The sequence below is a fragment of the Meriones unguiculatus genome, chromosome 20 (genome assembly GCF_030254825.1).
Source record: "Meriones unguiculatus strain TT.TT164.6M chromosome 20, Bangor_MerUng_6.1, whole genome shotgun sequence".
Taxonomy (NCBI): domain Eukaryota; kingdom Metazoa; phylum Chordata; class Mammalia; order Rodentia; family Muridae; genus Meriones; species Meriones unguiculatus.
Genome location: NC_083367.1, coordinates 63,665,886 through 63,685,703, shown reverse-complemented (window position 1 = coordinate 63,685,703; position 19,818 = coordinate 63,665,886). Strand labels below are relative to the sequence as shown.

Below are 19,818 nucleotides of genomic sequence, written 5' to 3'. Positions count from 1 at the left end.
GTTATTGTTGTTTCTTTCCACTTGTTCTCTTTTGGTTCAGAGAGCAAAAGTACTTACTGTGCAGCTGACGGAACTGTGCTTCCCTGGGACCTGCAATGGAATGAGAGCACTAACTCCCATAAGTTATCCTCTGACTTCCACACACATGTGGTACATGCTCCTACATGCACATATAAGATAGTATATTTTAAATCATTGCCACAGTTAGCTTCACTGTCTCCTGTTATGCCTCCTTAAGGCTTTTCTAAAGAATTGTGTGGTAGCTGTTGTCCTTGGGCGGATTACTACTGACCGCTATAGAAGGTTGGAGGATGATGTGCTGTGGACACATGTCTTCAGAGAAGCTCTCTGGGCAAGCCAGAAGGAGCTATACTCTGAGCTCCCTTTAAGTGGTTTACTATTTGAAGGTCTGTGTTGATCTGGACTCTGCTGAGCTTTGGCTGTACAGAGGTGAAACAGGAATGGTTCCAGTCTAGATGACATGGCCATCGCAGTGGCTACCCTTCAGGTGGATATAGTGTTGCTGTTGCTGACAGTTGTCATGAATGGCCTTAATTCTCTATGTGCTTTATGTGCGTTACATTTTAGCCCTTATAACAACTCTGTACAACTTTGGATTTGCATACTTCTATGTGTTTTTCCTTCTCTATGACTCTGTTGCCAAAAGGTGAAGTGAAGAAACACTGTGGTGAGCAGAGAGACCTTGAATGGTTGTGAATGGTCGTAACAAGTGCATTGGACACCGAACAGTTGACTATGCTGGAGAACAGGGAGAGTCAAGGCTGGGTGGTCAAGTGGGCCAGGCGTAGTCAAGATAAAAAGCAGTAGTAGCAGTTTGTTGTGGGAGGGAAGAAGTTGTGCTTTCAAACCCTAAAGACCATTAAAAGATGATTATTTTCAGAGAAAAAAAGTTAAGAAATCAAATGTGAATATGGAAATTAGATTCTGTTCAGTGTATTTATCTTCACAGTGATTTCATCTACTATGTGGTTCGCTTGTTCTGACTTTCCCTGGAGCACTCCTCCTGGGAATATTTGTGCATCTCAATTAGATTGGCCCAATAGCCTACTGCCTACCTGATTTCCAGAATTTCCTTCTGTAATTATCATCTTGGGTATTCCTTTTTTTTTTTTTTTTTTTTTAAATTGCTTTTGGATCCTAGTGTATGTTACTTTTTGGTATTTTGAAAACAGTAAAATTTGGAATTTTGTAGCAGTAAACTGTTCTAATTCTGTGTGTATGGCATGTGTGCATGTATGTATGTGTAGAGCCAGAGGTTACCCCCCAGGTGTCATTCCTAGGGAGCTGTCCACCTTGATTTTTGACATAGGATCTCCTATACTAGATTAGATTGCCTGGCCAGCAAGCCCCAGAGATACTGTGCTTGTACTTGCCCAGGGATTCTATCACACCTGCCTGAGGGCCTGCCCTGCCTCCTTCCTTAACTTAACCCCCCTTCTTCCTTTCTGTCTTTCTTTCTTTCTGTCTTTCTTTCTTTCTTTCTTTCTTTCTTTCTTTCTTTCTTTCTTTCTTTCTTTCTTTCTTTCTTTCTCTTTATTCTAAATACGGGTTCTCAGATTCAGAGATATCGGCATCAAGAGTAGCATAGTCAAAGAAGCTGCTCTGCGAAGGGCTAGAAACCTTTCCCTACCTGCTTCTATGACAACAAACAGAACATAGGTGAGAAAAGCCCACTACTATGTGCTAAGTGTGAGAGTAAGGTACAATGTAAATGACCTGTAAAGGGTATTGAGCCTTATGTCCCAGCAGGTATCTTTTCCCAGATCACTAGCTTGCTCCATTTTGGGGAGTGTCTTTGTCTTTTTAAATTGTTTCTGTTAATATCCATGTGTTCCTGGTGCAGTTTTTTTCCTGGAACACAAGAACCTGGAGATATCATTGAGTTTCCCCTAACATTCTGGTTTGTGCCTGTAACAATCTTTAGGGTTTTCTTCATTTCCATTTTGTATTTTCTTGGGTGGCTGGAAAATAGAGCTGAGGTCCTCTGCTGAATGGCCTGGGGAGTGCTGATAGAGGAGAGGAATATGAGGGGAGAGGACTACCAGATGGGGGTTGTGGGACTGGAAGAGTCCCACTGAGAAAGGCTAGGCTGCTGTCATTAGTTCACTGTCAGTTTGGGGTTCCTAGGATAATGGAAACCTATTGTTTGCTGCTTTCTTATCTGTATGGTACTCCTGAGTATGTCTTTAGGAAGCTGGTGCGGCTGCTTGCTTCTCAAGACAGCCCCACCTGACCTGTGGCCTCCAGTGTCCATAGAACTGTTAGTAGACATCTCAGTGGTTTAAACACATTTAGGTCTAAACACTGAACTGGATCCTTAGTACGCTTGATGGTGGGCATCATGTTTTATGAGGTTGTTCTTTTGTTTTGTTCTCTTTTTGGTTTAAAAGTCCTGGGATGTGGTATAGCTTGGGCAGGTCTAAGGGACCGAATTCACTATGCAAAGTTAGGCATCTCCAGTCGGGTGCGCCTGCACACTTGACTCTGAGCTCCCACAACAAACAGGCCTGCATGTTTTGCCTAAGATTGCACTGCTCAATGTTTTTGTTGTACATTCTGGCAACCTACACTTGGTTTCTCTTCCTCATTGTTGCTGTTTTAGGGAATGACATGTTGTTTTCCACTTCGCCTATTAGATTTAATCTTCAAAAATACAAAAGAAACTGGCTCTGACCTTTCTTTATCCTGAAATAACTACTGTTCTGGGCAATCACATCCTTTTCCCCATGGGTAATTAGTCCATCCATCTAACAATGTACATAAACTGTTAGGTTCTTTTTCTTTCTTTGCTTACATTTTTAGACCTTCAGGAATGAACTTTTAATAGAAAAACTGCCTTAAATGCACTAATTGTTAATAAAGTATAAATAGTTTGGTAGCAGAAATATATATGGAGTGACTTCGTAAGATGCTGTGAGTTAATATTTAGGACTTTGGGTAATTATTTTATTCATAGAGAAAACAAAAGTGATTGATTGTGATCAGTGAGGGAGTGGCTTCATGTGAGCACAGAGTACTTGTTGAATTTTCCTTTTAATTATACCTAAAATACCTAATTACTTATTTTCAAGATTGAAATTACGTGCTGGATTTAGGATCTTCACTATAAATTAACATTTTTCTCTTTTTACTAAAGGAATTATTTAAAGGAACAAGACTTTTTTCTTTTCCTTTTTCTTCTTTCTTTCTTTCCTCCCTCTTCCTTCTTCCTTCCTTCCTTTCTTTATTTCTTTGAAAAAATCTTATTATTAATATAGTAGTCTACCTGTATGTTAGATGAAGGTGCCAGATCTTATTACAGATGGTTATGAGCCCCCCCCCATATGGTTTCTGGGAATTGAACTCAGGACCTTTGGAAGAACAGCCAGTATTCTTAACCTCTAAGCCATCTCTGCTGCCCTTTTTCTCCTCTCCTCTCCTTTCTCCTCCCGTCCTGTCCCCTCCCCTTTCTTTTCCCCTCTCCTTTTCCCTTTCCCTTCCCTTTTCCCTCCCTCCCTTCCTTTCTTTTAGACATTATTTGTACAAAGCCCTTGCTATCCTAGAATATCCTATATGGACCATACTGGCTTGGAATTCCCAGGAATCTACCTGCCTCTGCCTTCCAAGTTCTAGGATTAAAGGTGTGTGCTGTCACACCTGGTGACACTTCTTAAAGTTAAAAAAGAAAGTGGTGTCATATTCCAGATAGCCATTGTGCAGTGTTAGTATAGTAGTAACCATGTATCTAATATTAAGCTTCACATAGGAGCTGTTTTAAAAAATAGAGAAGTGAGTTTTTAAAGATATAACCTAATGTATTAAATATCGTTTCTACATGTAATTGGTACAAAATTATTGAGTGTTATTTATACTCTCTTTAAAAGTATTTATTCTTGGAAGCCAGCATATCTAAGTTTAAGTTAGCCACCTTGCCAGGTGCTCGTTTGCCCACGTTGCTAGTAGCTGTTGTACTGTACTGCATAATTTCAGACATGCTTCCTGTAGAAGTCACTACAGCAAGTCCTAGAACCTTGGAGAAAGGTATCAAACATTTTCCTAAATTAATCCTTTACAACCGTTGGAATATATAAAGGATAGTCACTCTTACTGACATGCACTTACTGTTAACATGTTGCTTTGTTCTTTGATTTGCACTCCTGAGAGGCCTTTTCTTTTCTCTGGAAGGAGATTTATGTCAGATAATTTTCACCTCTGGGTCACTGGAAAATATTTACTTTCCTTGTTTACACAGAAGTATTTATACATGCATTTCCTAATGAAGATGCCACTCATGTTTTCATAGTGGCACAGTCAGAATTACAACAGTCCTGAGTGTGATAGTGCACACCTTTAATTCCAGCACATGAAAGGCAAAGGCAGGCAGATCTCTGGCCAGTTCAAGGTCAGCCTGGTCTACATAGTGAATTCCAAGACAGTCAGATTATATGGTGAGACCCTGACACACACACACACACACACACACACACACACACACACACACACACACACACAGAGGAGAGCAGTGAGTTCATGAAGTACAAAGAAAGTCAGTATCAGTCCTTTGATATGGCTGAGGAAGAGGGCCAAGAATGGACAGCATGGGAAGAAAGGGTTCATGTCTTACTAGAAAAAGTGTAGGTCAGCCCAACATAGAACAGAGAAGTTTATTGGCTTATTCATGTTGCATGTGATCTAGAGTTTGCTGGGCAAAGAATGGATAGTTTTCTAGTGCATAGGTAGGAGACTAAGTGATTACCAAATGGTGGGCAGAAGGTATTCAGTGTCAGTCAGAACAAGAACCTGGAGGCAGACAAGAGTCCACACAGGAAATCTGTTGACTGCTTTGTTTCTACTGGTTTGTTCAGCTGTTTCTCTTATAGAGCCCAGGCCCATGTGTTCAGGGATGGCACCATCCATAGTGGTGGGTTGGGCCTTCCTGTATCAGTGTAGCAGTCAAGATGTTTCATAGACATGCCTGAAGGCCAGTCTGTTGGAAGCATTTCCTCAAGTGAGAGCTTATCCCAGGTATGTATATGTTTGTGTCGAGTTGACAGAAACTATGACAGATACTCAAAAAGCTGAATTCACATATCTGCCCTGAAAAAGAGAAAAACGAGATAAACTACGGTGAAGTTGAAAGGGTAAAAAATGAAAAAAATGAGCTTGATATCCTTTTCTGACTCAGGTATCCTTTTGCCTGTACTTTATCTTTCCTCTTGTTGATATCCATCAGCAGGTGAATGGGTAAGGAAAACGTGATACATATGCAAAATGGAGAATGATTTAACTGAAATGAAACTTGTAGAAAAATAGATGGGCCTAGAAAGTGTATTGTAGAAGTGGCCCAGACTTAAAGAAAAAAATCATGTCTCTCCCATATCAGACTCTAGCCTAAAAGGAGTGTTTCATTTTAAGAGCAGGGCTGGGTTTTGTTGTTGTTGTTTGGTTTTTTAATTCAAATATCCAGGGCCTGTTTTTTTCCCCCTACCTTATGAGATACAAGTCTTTCTGTGCTGCTCAGGTTGACAACAAACTCTTCAAGCCTCCAGGTCAAGCTTCATAGTAACCAGCATTACAGGTGTGTGCCACTGTGCTTGGCCTCCTTAATCCATTTATGTTTAGGAATTTTAGTCAAATTTTATTTTAGTTAATTCATTAACTTTTGTTGCAGGGGATTGAACTAGACCCTGTGCATGCTAACTGTGTACTTACTGCTGAACGATATCTCAAACCTTCAAACTTCTATAAAGTATTTTTTGTTAACAGTTTCTTTTTCGATACAGGGTTTTTCTGTGTAGCTTGGCTGTGCTGGACTTGCTTTGTAGACCAGGCTGGACTCGAATTCACAGAGATCCACCTGCCTGCCTCTGCCTCCCTGGATTACAGGTGTGCACCACTGTGCTAGCCTTTTATAAGTTCTTTATAGCTAGGTATGGTTACACTTAAAATATGAGCACTTAGGAGGAAGAGGCAGAAATACTCATTTGAGGTCAGCCTGGGCTACGTATGACCCGGCCTCAAAAAAAATTAGTCTTTGTATGTTGGGGACATTAGTCCTTTATCTTTCGTATAGATAACAAGTATTTCTCTCAATATAATATTTAATTTTGACTTAGCTTATTAGACCATCTGCTGTGCAAAAGGCTTTTTTAAAAAAAAATTACATAGTCCAATATGGTAGTCTTTGTTGCCAGATTTTGAGTCAGAGTTGGAAAGGTTTGTTTTAGTCTTTCGTCATACTATCCTGAATGTGTATGATCTCATCTGCTCTTGGAAGCTAAGCAATTTGGGCCTGATTAGTATGTGGATGGGATAAAGTCTTTTTTAAATGTAAGTTATAGAAGAATACATGTATTTACTTGTAGCTTATAAGTAGACTCAGGGGTACTGCTAGTAAGAAAGACAACGTAAACTTTGTTGTTTAGAGAGTCACTAGAGAGTCTTGTATATATGGCTTTTGTACAGCAAGTACTAATTAAGCATGCTCAGACATGCCAGGCAACTGTCTTAAAACTCTTCTATGCATACCTGAACTAAAGAACAGAGAGATTACCATTCAGGTCTTTAGATAATGACTATATGTGACTATATGTCTTTTTAAAATCTCTTTAGTTTCTTAGACTGTTTATAGATAAGACCCATAAGGCTCTTCACTCCTTTTGAGAGTCTTGACAGTTCACTTGATCACTTTGTTTAAGATGGTGTTGAGTCCACTCTTTTGAGCAGAGTCTAATCCAAAGCTCAGTGTCATAGAGCTGCATGTTATTGCAGAGATTTGAAATGAGAGACTATGTTATAAACCATAGTCTGTTCTCCCTGATTCATACTAAGGAAACAGTGCCGAGAGATTTTGCTGTTAGGGATTGTGTGAAAGACACCTTCTCTAGCTCCTGTAATTAATGAGTTACCTTATCTAGAAGTAGGGAGAGAGAAAGAGCTTCCCGAGTCCCTCATTTGCTCCTTTACAAGCTGCGCCATGTACTGGTGGTAGTATCTCACACCTTTGATTCCAGCACATGGGAGGTAGAGGCAAGCAGATCCCTTAGTTTGCAGCCAGCGTAGTCTAGAGAGCTCCAGAATAGCCAGGGCTACACACACAAGTATACACACATACTCTCTCTCTCTCTCTCTCTCTCTCTCTCTTTCTCTCTCTCTCTCTCTCTTTCTCTCTTTCTCTCTCTCTCTCTCTGTGTGTGTGTGTGTGTGTGTTTAAGATGCACAGTGTAGAAGAAAGAAGAGTCAAGGGAGCAACAAGTTGATACTGAGTCCTCAGTTGCCCCTTGATGGTCAGGGAACTTGTTGGAAAGACCCTTGGTTTCGTTACAATTCTTAGAGGCACTGGGCTGGTGACTTTGAGTCACCTGCTTTCTAAGTTGTAATTTACTTCATCTTTTAATGAGGTGGTGTTTAAGAAGTTTGCCAACTTTTAGGCTCTGTATTACAATGTGTTTTAATTCCTACCTTTATTGTCTTTGTTGCAATACCCAGAAAGCTTAGAAAATTTGGCTGTTTTCTTTTAAATTAAATGTCCACCCCTTTGTTGATTTGTGAATATTCTCAGGCTTCAGAGTTTTCGTTAGGTAAGTTATGTGCTCTAGAGTATGTTGGATACAGAAAGGATTAGGTGAAACCGAGAATTGGTTCTCGGGGATCTGAACTTGAATTTGAAAGACAAGTTCAAAACATTCAGTGACTTCATACATCACTCGAGTCATTTTTGTATCTCCGCTAAGTTAATATCCAGTTTATATCATGTCTGCTTGTTCATGTCTGAAGAATGTAGAATCTAATTATTAAAATTATTCTCAACTTGAAGGACATTTACTGGGAAAATGAGAGTCTCTTGTTGGTTAGCTAACCTACTTTCTTTTGAGGAAAAAAAAGGAACCGTTTTAATTTTTAGCTATGTGACCCAAGGATGGGTGTATGTTGTTTGCCCACCTGTAATCTCAGGACTTGGGAGGTGTTAATAGGAAGACAGGACTTGAGAGGTGTTAATAGGAAGATCCTGAGTTTATGGAAATTTCCAGGCCAACCTGGCCTACATAAGATCTCTCTCAGTACTTTCCGTACTCCTCAAACAAACGAGGGAGGGCAGGTAAGTTAGAACCAGATGCCTTTTGAGGCAGCCCCCATCTTCATAAGGATCAGTCCCTGTGGTAGTCAGCTGGCACCGTAGACTTAGCTTAACCAAGAAAGAAAGGCCAGTACCTTAAGTAACATGAAATGCATTAAGGTTGCAAGGATTTATAACTTCTGTTTAGAAGGTTGTGAATAGAAAACTTTTTCTCTCTAATAGCTTTATGCTTAGAAAGTTTGGGGTTTTTTTCCCTGGCATTTTTCTTAGTAAATGAGTTGTGATTAATTTTTTTTAACTTTTTTATTAATTTATTTTTTTACTTTTTATTGGTTCTTTGTGAGTTTCACATCATGCACCCCATCCCCATTCATCTGCCCCTCCCCTTGTAGCTGCTCCCCACCAAGCAGACAAAAAAAAAAATCTCCTTATGGAAGCTGTAGTGTGTCACAGTATGTCCCACAGTATACCCTTTTGTCCCCACATCTTTGCAAATGTTCATTTCAGCGACTCCTTTGTTTGGCCTCTGCAATTCTGTCAGTACTGGAACCTCACTGGGGCTCCTCTCAGACACCCTGTTGTTGCCCTGTGTCATGAGATCCTGGAGTTTTGGACAGGCCTCTTCATGCACTTCAGCAGCTCATCCATAGGGTAGATGTTGGAGTGGGCCAACTCAAAGCCCTAGATCTGGGTCTAAGGTATCCAAGCTGGTCAGCCTAGCCAGCTATCCCACTCTTACCAGCAATCTCCTGTACGAGAGCCAGCTCTACCCTGCTGCCCAGGTGAGGTGCAGAGCCCGCTCTCCTGAGTGTTGCAGCCAGTGAGGGACATAGCCAGTTCTCCCATTCTCATCTCCTTGGGGCCAAACTCTCCTGTCTGCCATAGATGGCGAGGGACGAGGGAGTGGTAAGAGGGCATCTCTTCCTCATTCGTGCCACCTCCCAACAGATGAGGAAGGAGCAGCTTTCCTGCGCTCATGCCCTGTGGGCTGCCTTGCCTGCAACCCCCACATCCAGGGCCAGCTTTATTGTGCTGCAGAAGGTGAGAGGCAGGAACAGGTCTCCTGCTCTTATGCCCCCAGGCCCAGCTTTCTCATGATGCCCATGTGAGGGCATTTCTGCACAGCCCTCAGACAGCATGTTTCTGGGCAGGAGCCCAAAATGAGGACATTTGCCTGGCCTTTGATGGTAACAGACCCCTGCTGCTGCAGGGCCACAGACCCAGACATGGCTCCCTGTGGCAGCACAGGCCAGGACCCCACCATAGTTCCAGGTGGCATCACTGGCTGCTCACATAAGGCTGTTGCTTACTACCCTTGAATCTCCAGTTCTGTCTCTCTTCATTGTGCCCACGCCCTTCTGTTCCTTTCTCTTCCATTTCTCCACCACTTCCATTGCTCCTCTTAGTGGTGCCCGGGATCTCTGAGTGTCTGGGGTTGTCTCAGGAATGCTATGCTCTTTTTGTGCATCACAGTGCGGGGCAGAGCTCATCTCGGGCATGGTTTGTACTCCCCAGGCCTGTTTCTTTCAGGGACTGTTAGGCTGCTAATCATTCAGATGTTTATAGGTCAGACTACTCTGACCTATAGGTCAGACATGACCTCTCTCCTGTCTGCCACCTCCTGCCACCCATGTGATGCAGCACCCACGCCTGCAACATCTCTAGGGGCAGACATCATTACTTTTTTAATTTAAAAGTTTTTTTGAGATTTTACATGAAATAAGTTACATATGTAAATATTCTGATCCTAATTTTTTTTTTTTTTTTGGTAACTGGTTTAAAAGAATAGCTTCTTAGCATCCTACTACCTGCCCTGGTGTTGAGGTGAAGAAGGTGAACACAGATTTTGTTAATTGTCATGTATGTGGTTGTAAGCGCAGAAAGCTACTCAAATTGGCTGAAGCAATATATAAAAAGAATATATTGGCTCATGGAGGTGCTCATAAACACCTGAGGATATCAGGTTTGAGCCAACTGGACCTGGCATCTCTCTAGTTGTCTTCTGTATGGTGGTTATATTCTTAGGCTGATTCAGTGTGTCTACACTTGGCAGCATCCATCTTCCGATTTGCTTTTTTTGTTGTTGTTGTTTTGTTTTGTATTTTTGAGACAGGGTTTCTCTGAAACCCTGGAACTCTTTTAGTAGACCAGGCTGGCCTCAAACTGATAGCGATCCGCCTGCCTCTGCCTCCCTAGTGCTGAGATTAAAGGCTTATGCCACCACTGCTTGACTTCCTGATTTGCTATTTAAAAAAACCAAACTAACCAAACAAAAACCCAATCAGCTTTTCCCCAATAAAAGTACCATACTTGGCTTGAGTCAATATTATGTGGTATTTGTCATGTGACCAGACTTAAACCAGTTACTGATCCCAGGGAGGCAGTGCTTTAATTGGTCAAACCATGTCTATAATTGAGCAACCAAGTGTAGAAATGATGGGTCCTCTGAGGGAATATCACGGATCTGCATTAAAATCAAGGAATGATTAGAACATTTGTATTTTACAGGTAACAGAAATAGCATTTGTTTGTCCTTCAGGCTATGTTCTTATGTAGTTCACAACCTAGTAAAGGAAGACAGAGTTTAGGTGCACTGAAGTGCAAATCAGCCTCAGAAATGAAATGAATAACATTTGAAAAGGGACACTTAAAAACTATAGGTTTAAAGGTAACGTGAAGGGTAAACATAGCATTGTAGTTAAGCTTGTTATTAGTGCTCTTGTGGACATTCTTATGCAGCCTACTTGTTGAAGCACATGTTTCAATAGCAGGCCAGCTAGCTTTCTTTGGGTTATTCTGTGACGCTACAGAAGCGCTTGCTGGGGTGTAAACTGCAGCACAACAGAGCAGTTGCCATTTTTTCTTTATCCTGAGAATTTTGCACTGTACACGTTTGTGACACTATCCAACCACATTATGTTGCACCTTGTAGGGAGCTGTGAGCCTTGGAGGCTGGAAGGTGAGCTTGATCCAGGGACCCTCATCACTGTGCTCGGGAAGAGCCTAGACCCAGAGAAGGACTTGGTGTGGGGTTAGGTGTCAGAGGTAACAACAGTGTTTGCATCTGGGAGGTAATCACTGAACATTGTTTGAACAATTTGGCTTTCCTATGAATGCCTTGATTTTAATAGTTTCTTCTGGGTCTGCAAACTCTGCTCATATTCATGCCAGGTGAATGCTCTTCTCTTGCTGGTATATTTTATGATTGGGCAGGTATTGCCCATGTAGGACCAGGTCCCTAGAGAGTCATAGAACTCAAGTGAGCATATTCCCTGTGCTCCGGTATAATATTGATTCCCTGAGACTCATGGCACTCAAGCTGCACTAATACAATGGCTAAATAATTTTAGGTGACATGGATCTTATCTATCTGCTCATAAGAGGTAAATAAAATTGTGTGGACAGCATAGCATATTGAAGCTCTGTAATTTCACTGGGTGGAGTGTATATATGATCTTCTTGGTAATATGGTGATTAGTGAATGCAGGTTTAGGGGAAATTATTTCTCTCTTTCTCTCTTTCTTCCCCTCTCTCTTCCTTTCTTTTCCCCTCTCCCCGCTTCCCGTGTGTGTGTGTGCGTAGCTTTTATATATTCCAGTTTTGTTTAGTTCCTTCAAAGGCATTTGGAGAGTGACTGTGGTGGTTTGAAGAAGGTGGCCTCCATAGGCTGAATACTTATTCACCAGGGTGTGGCACTATTTGAGAAGGATTAGGAGGTGTGGCCTTGTTGGAGGAAGTGTGTTATTTGAGGTTGTCTATGAAGTTTCAAAAGCCCTTATCAGACCCAGTTTGTCTACAGATCAGGATGTAGTTCTCAGCTATTTCTCCAGTGTTCTGCTGCCATACCATATTTTTACCAGGATGATAATGGACTAAACCTCTGGAACTGTAAGCCAGTCCCAGTTAAATGTTGTCCTTTATAAGAGTTGCCGCAGTCATGTTGTCTCTTCACAGCAATAGAACACTGACTGAGGTAATGGCCAACTATGTAATAACATCACTAAATAGGCAAGGTCATGGCAGTACATTCTGTTGTACTAATGAGCTGACTGTTCCATCATATGCTGTCACATTGGCTGGGTGCCATCGCTGTGAACAATAACCTGTGCGCTAATAGATTTGGAATGTTTTCGATAGGCATCCTCATCAGACTGCTTGTTTTCTTTTACCACCTCCTTTCTCCCCTTTTTTCAGACAACTAGACATGGATCCAAGACTGGTCTTGAATCTTCTATGTAACGAGGATGACTGTGGATGGATCCTTTTGCCTATACCTTTCAAGTGCTGGGATTATAGGCATGAGACATTATTTGTAGCCTTCTTGCATTTCTTAAAAAAAAAAAAGAAAGCTTGAGATGTTGACATGTGAAAAGGGATAAAATACTTGACTTCAAAGTCTACGTGATCAGGTGATGAATTTTCATACAGTGAATTGGTTGAGAAGAGGTGTATGTACCAAGTGCTTAGAGGCAGTGACGAGAAGGATGTGAAGGAATTCTTCAGGGAATGATTCAGCTCCTGTGTCATAAGCAGGTATCTGAAGGGTAAATAGAAGTTGTAAAGAATTGTGTGTTAGTGTCAGTGTAGTGGGGAAGAAAGCTGGAAGAGTAGAGGATTTGGAGGGTGACGGAGCCCTGGCTGGGGGAGTTGAACGGGTCTATAATTAGTTGAAAGCTACGCTTCATTCAATATGTGTGTTATGTTGTGCGCAAATTATAATTTGATGGAGTCAATTTAAAATTAAAACTTCAAGGCCAGAGGTAAATAAATGTGCAAGAGTTAGGGTGAGGTTGAGGTTGTGGTTGTAATTCTATTGAGTGAACGAGTTAAAGCCGCATACTGAAGTGAGAAGAGGCCCAAAGATAGAAACTGGGTTTTAAGCTTTAGAATGGGGGCCCAGTCACACATACTGAGCCCCACCTGATACCACATCCTTTGCCTTCTAACAGAAGAGTGGTTAGAGAAGACTCTAAGGAAAGAGTAGCATGGATAGAGAAGAGATGTTTCCTTTGCTGCCAAAGCCCCAAAAGAAGGACTGTCTGTTTCAGAAGTTTGAAGGTCATTGTTTCTCAGTGAGTCATGAAGATGGAGTATAAGAGTCAGCCATGATCGAGGAAGACTGATACAGACCCAATCTCTGGGCTAGTAGGGAGCTGTTTGGAAAACCCAATGCAATTCTTACCACCTTGTCAGTCCTTTTATCTGTTACGGGCTGGGGAAATTTAATACCAAAGACAGGACTTGGAAGGAGGTCATTGGTGGCAAGGGATGGTGAGAGACCAGGACAAGTGGAGGTGGTTGGGGTCGGTATGGATAGGACTAGCTTATGGGGAGATGATGAAAAGGAAACAAAGCAGAAAAGCTCATCTAAGGAGCTTTTAGAAAAACTTTTAAGGAGCTTTTAGAAAATTATGTTGGAGACTAATAACCACACTGAGCTGTGTGTCTACTTAGAGGGACTGCTTTATCCCAGCAGTGAACTGTAACTTAGGGACAATGTCGTTCACTAGTATACACAATAGCTCTAACAGGTTTTTGGCTTTTTGTTTGCTTGTTTGTTTTTTGCTCTGCTTACTAATAGCCATTACTTTTGTGCTATGGAATATTGGATCTGCCCATAGTTGTCTAGGAAGTGCCAGGTGTCATTCACAGGTATGTAGGGTAGCCCTTTGCTCAAAGCATGCCATCGCTGGAGTTAAACTTGTTGACTTTATGACGAACTCAAGGTTTTTATTTACCTTTTCTTCATTGTTGGGAATGCCTCTGGAATGCCAGACAGGTGCTGTCCCGTCACACTTCTTGTCCCCTGAGTCAAGATTTTGTTTGTCTAGAAATGAGAGCTTTTTCCTAAGAGCATGCTTTCTTGAATGAATGCAGGAAAGGATATATTGCTGTTTGAAGGGCAGGCCTAAGCAGAGGCTTGTCAGATACTCAGCTGTTGGCCAGTACCATTTGTTGGAGGTCTGTCTTCTACCGAGAATTTTGAGATACAAATGTTGGCCTCAGTTACATACTATGAAGGCATGGCTTGTGCTTCCTTAGGGTTGGGCTGTAAGTCACTTAGGAAGTAAGCCTGGGCATTCTACTTAACCTGACCCCGTGTCCACTTGTCTGGAGTGAGTGAGTCCTGATATAACTTTGAATACTTTGTGGAGTAAGTTGGAGAAATTCCATGACATTTAACATTTTAAAAGTACCGCACAAATGTTGTTTTTAATGTTTTAGTCTGGAATTTCCCTAGAAGAGCCTGATTTTTAGTCTTTCAACCCTTCTCTTGCCACTCAAAGATCTGTTTCTCGGACTTTTCTCTGTAAAACGTTGTGGAGGTATTTGTCTCTGGGATGAGGAAGTCATATAGCATTTGGAACTAAACACATTAGATGTTCTTTTAAAAGTGGATGCAAGGGTTAGGAACTATTCTGAGAGACAAACACTAGTGTGTGGATTTAAGTATGCCTTTTGAATCTTGTTCTTCAGATCCCTCTGTCCTGACCCTACTAAAGATTCCTCTTTTTATTTAAGCACACTCATCAGTCCTGTGGCATACACACTTTACTTAATAGATTTGGGTCATTTGGGGGAACTGCTGAGTTATGTGAACTGATGCCTGTGAGCCCTTAGTACTTGTTTTACAAAGAGAACTTCATTGGTGGATTGTTTTAGGTGTCACTGTGACTATCAAGAAAGAAAGGAGTTTGTTAGTTCTTACAGAAAATTAGGTAAGAAAGCCAGTGTCTTCTATGAGTTAGTTATATATGATACATCTGCTTTACCCTGGTATAAAAAGACCATTTAGAGACTGGTTCGTTACTGGAAGGCAGGAGCTACACTTGTAGGGCAATAATACACAATACATGGAAAATTCTAGTAAAGGCCTGACTGAAACACCAGACAACTTGGAGGAAAATACTTATTTTGATAGTATCATTGTGCTCTGTTGGGAAGAGTAGGTTGTAGTGTAGTCTGGTAGTGCTCCCCAGCAGGAGACTTGGAGACAACATACTGCCCACCAGGCTGTTTATAGGGATATGAGAATGTCAGAAGCTAGCTTTGGGTGAGACCCTGAGGGAAACATACACTTGATTCGAGCTGTGGGGCTTTGTTCCCAAATAGTCAGCAGCTGTGGTCATCACTTCTCTTCAGTACAAATTCTTTGATGCTGAATAGAGAGAAAGAGGTGACATCAGAGAGTAGACTTCACAGGAAGTCTCCCCTGATTTGGTTCTTTTCCTTATGTGGGTTTCTATGCCAGCCATCTTCTCTTCCCTTTTGACTTAGAAGGAAATGAGTTTTGTTTATTCGAGGTCATATGTATTGATGCAACTTGGTGGAAAGACCCCCAACGACTTTTTTTGTTTTAAAGAAGAATCTTTCTTTGATAGTTATTTCTACATTCCTTTCTGGTTGTATTCTCCAGTGGAACCAACTAATGATTTCCAGTTTGGAAGTTAAACATATTAAAATTGCAGTTTTTCTACCCTTCTTTACTGATAGGCCCAGACATACAAAAAAGTTTGTTTTGTTCTAATTATTTGATGTGCCTTTCCTTGGATTATCATCAGATTTGCATTAGATTTGCTGTTCAAATCTATTTTGCATTAGATTCGCTTTTGGTCTTTGGGTCATTAAAGCTAGCAGTGATTCTTCAAGCTTCTGCCTTTTGGGTCTGGCCTTGGGGAACTAGATTGTTGGGACCAGCTGGGTTAATGGTCAGAATTGATTCTTTGATTTTGAAAAATTAACTAAAGCTGTCTGCATCCCTCCCCTTTGTCTCCAAAAACTTTGGCATGAGACTAACCACAAACAGCAGCACTTCCAGGCTGCATCCTAGCACATAGAACCTGTGACCAATAAGAAGCCAATGTGTCCAGTTTCTTCAGCTTTGCACTAGGCTTTCCTGGGCCTGCTTGTCCATCTTTGTGGGTTGTCAGGGTGCAGAGCCTTGAGACAGAATTCCAGGACTGACAGACCCTGAACTCTCCTTTTTATGAGTTGGCAGTATCTTATGGGAAAAGCAGTGTCTATCTTAAGGTGTGTGTTGTTGGGCACTATTCTTAAGAGACATTAACAAGTCTGTTCACCTCAGATAGGGAACTAACAGTGGCCCAAAGTAAGTATACCACCAAAGTTCAACACGAAGAACCATTGTGTTTTAATTGGGGTTGCTTACGGGAGCAAAATGATGCAAAGACAAGCTATAACACCAAAGTCCACTCCAGCATGGTGGTAGCCCACTAAAGCGGACACCTAGAATATACTGCACAACCTGCAGTCGCCTCAGCAGGCTGCAGAGCGGCTTTTGTTTTGTTTTGGTGCCTCTGTTGGTCTGAGCATCTTCCAGACAGCTATACTAACAGTCTGCTTTTTCCAGGCAGCTCAGCTTGTGGAAGAGTGTCTTTTATCAATCCTTAATTGCATATGAGTGGTGAGGGGGTGATCCAGTACATCTGCTCAGTGTCAGGGATTTCCTAAAGCCAGTAAGTTGTTTATTTCCTGATTCTTATAAGCTTCACTGCAAGATTCAGTGTTTCACCTCGAGCTAGGCAGTGGTGGCACATGCCTTTAATGCTGGCACTCGGGAGGCAGAGGCAGGTGTATCTCTGATTTCAAGGATAGCCTGGTCTACAGAGTGAGTTAGAGGACAGCTAAAACTATACACAGAGAAACCCTGTCTCAAAAAGGGATCAAACTCGTGTAATTAGGATTGAAGGCAAGCACATGCATCCATTGAGCCATCTTACCAGTCCAACACTGAATTCTTGTGATTAAATCAGGCCTTGTTACCATCTACTTATATCTGTTTCTGCCCAAGTCCTCATGAGATGGACCTAAGTTGGAGCTGCCAGGCAAGGTTGTCTGTTGGACAGTTTTCAGCAGAATGCCATCAGAAGCAGTTGTCATCACTAATGGTATGTCTAGATTCACTGATTATTTGACAGGAGTGGTGTTTAGCTATAGATTTTAGAAAATTTTTAAAAAGTGTGAGTAGTGTGTGTTTTAGTATTGAGAGATAGTAGTGTGTTGTCCTTTGCAAATAAGAGATAAGCAGGAAGTGCCTAGATCAGAACTTAGCCTATTTCATCTACTCTGCCAGAGTGCCTCTTTTATTTTATAATTTCCATTTAATTTTACTTTTTATGTATGGTTATGTTACCTGCATGTTAGTCTGTGCACTGCTATATGCAGTTTTCAAAGATGCCAGAAGAGGGCATTGGCTCCCCTGGGATTGAAGTTAGAGAGTTGTGAGGCACCATGTGGGTACTGGGATTTGAACCCAGGTCCTCTTGAAGAACAGCCAGTGCTCTTGACTGCTGAGCCATCTCTCCAGCCCCTGAAGTTTTTTTTTCCCCCTTAATTAGTGGGCTTGTATTCCATTTCATTGAATTGGCAGTGAATCCCTAAATTACAGCTTGTTCAAATCTTTCAGCATCTCTCAAGGATGCTAGCCACTTCCCATCACTTTAAAATTAGTGTACACACCTTCTCTCAGTAAACGACCACACTACATGGAAAGGTATGTACTTAAAGCCGTCATTTTCTTTTTGAAAGAAACATGGAAGGAGGTTCTCCTGAAGTATTTAAAACTAGCTGTTTATTTTATGACCTCATTTTTGTTGCATAATTTTTTTTAATAAGAAACATATAGCCACATTTAAAAGAATGTCTGATACCATCTACATCCTGCTTTTGTAAGTTATTTGTAGATGAGTTTGTTTTCCCCACCTGTTTTTTTCTTACAGTATAGAACATTTTTTTCATCATTAACATGAAAATTTTAGGTGTTTTATTTATTTTGCCTCAAAAATATCCAGACATGTCAGCTTTCAACTCCAGTAATTGGAAGACTGGTTTGAGATTAGTTTTATTGGTTTCTACCAAGAAGGACCCATTGCATCATTGAAACAGCTCTGTTGCATAACTGTCCTATATCTAAAAATACTCATTTGAGTGGCATCAGCATTTGCTAGGGATGTGAACTGAATTCTTTGGTTGTCTGTACTAACTCTGACTCCAGATTCCCTTGAAGTATGTTTCCGGAGCAATCCTCCATAGATCATATCAGGTTTGTTCCAGTGAAGCTTGATGCGGTTGTGGTTACTAACCACACAATAGACAATGAGATGATTGATGTTCAGGTTTAGTCAGTTAATACTGAGGTCTGAATGATTGTATATGTACTGTCTTTGGTGCCTAGAATCTTCCATACCTGCATCAGATCCATACAAAGAAGCTGTTTTGCATTTTACTCCACCAGCCTTTGTGTTGGAGCTGGGAAGCTTGTCATGGTTGTTTAATGCTGGTCAGGATTAGGATTCCTTTGATTGCCTGATTTGTCACATGAAAGAAAAAAAAAAGGTACAATTTTCTTTTATAGCCTCTGTGTACAGGTTACAAATAATTATTAAGCCTAAAAATAGCTAAGTTAGGGAGGGGTGTCTGCTGTGTCTTCAGAGACGTGGGCCTGCCAATTATGTGGCAATAGACAGGACCCCAAGTGTTGGTTAATATCCCGTTCTGCCACTGTAGAGTTAAGATTGTATTTCCTAGGATGTTTTTTTCTGGAACAAAATGATATCTAGAAATTAAATTTATTGGGTGTTGACTGTGTGATAGATACTGTTCTATCATTAAAAAAGTATATGTATTTGTTTGTGTAAGTATATGTCATGTGTGTACAAGTATACACAAAGGCCAGAAAGAGGGTGTTATGTCCCCTGAAACTGGGGTCACAGGCTGCGAGCTGCCACATGGGTGCTGGGAGTTGAAGTTGGGTCCTTTGCAAGAGCAACAAGTACTATAAAATGCAGAGACATCTATTAGATTCTGTGTATCAAAGGCTAGCATTAACACCACAGGGTAAACTGAGTCAGGGTGTAGATCATCACCCAGCAGACTTTCTCTGAGGATGAAAGGCTTGACTCTCTTGGCCAGAACTGATTGTTGCTGACAGTGGTTTTTCCACTAATAGTGATTAAGTGAGGGACCAGAACTCATTGTTGCTGGCAGCAGTGGGCCAGAGCTGATGGCTCCTGGTAGGGGCTTCCACTGATTGATGGCAAGCAGTTAAAAAGGAAAGGCAAGAAGGAGAGAAAAAAGACCATGTACACACACATACACACACACACTTGCTCACGTTGGGTCGATGGAACAAAGCTCCAAGTCAACTTTATTTTTTATCCTGTATATCCCAGCAAAATCTTTTTTCCTTTTTTTTTATTAATTACACTTTATTAACTTTGTATCCCCCCAAAAACCCCTCTCTCCTCCCCTCCTAATCCCCCTTCCCTTCCCCTTCTTCACGCATGCCCCTCCCCAAGTCCACTGATAGTCCCCCGAGCAAAATCTTTTAAGCAGTACAAAAATCAGTGTGAGTACATTCTATTTTTCTTTACGTGAACAATTTACAATGAGTATATGTAAGAAAAACATGTTCCCCAATATCCTTACATGATCAGATATTTTATGTGTTATCGAAACATAAATATGAAAAATATATTATTTCCAAGAATCTATATATATTTGTAACCAGGCAGCTTGTTATAGATTAACAAAGTATGAGCAAGGCAGGTAATTTCTTAGCCAGCTTTTTGTTGTTGTTTTTGGCAGGCTGCAATTTGCAGTTACAAAGAAAGAATCAATTATCTTAAAAGGTAATCTTATAAAAATCTTAAAATCACAAATCTAAACTTTATATAAAAACAATCTTTAAATCTTTAAGGTGTGCATCTACTCATTAATAA

At 41.1% G+C, this 19,818-nt stretch overlaps 1 protein-coding gene and 1 pseudogene across 4 annotated transcripts in view; one reads left to right on the top strand and one right to left on the bottom strand.

Annotated features, from left to right (window-relative positions):
• Tulp4 (TUB like protein 4) overlaps nucleotides 1-19,818 on the top strand; it is a 133,607-nt gene that overhangs the window by 38,062 nt on the left and 75,727 nt on the right. The window lies entirely within an intron of this gene.
• LOC132649609 (small nucleolar RNA SNORA17) lies at nucleotides 9,610-9,749 on the bottom strand (annotated as a pseudogene).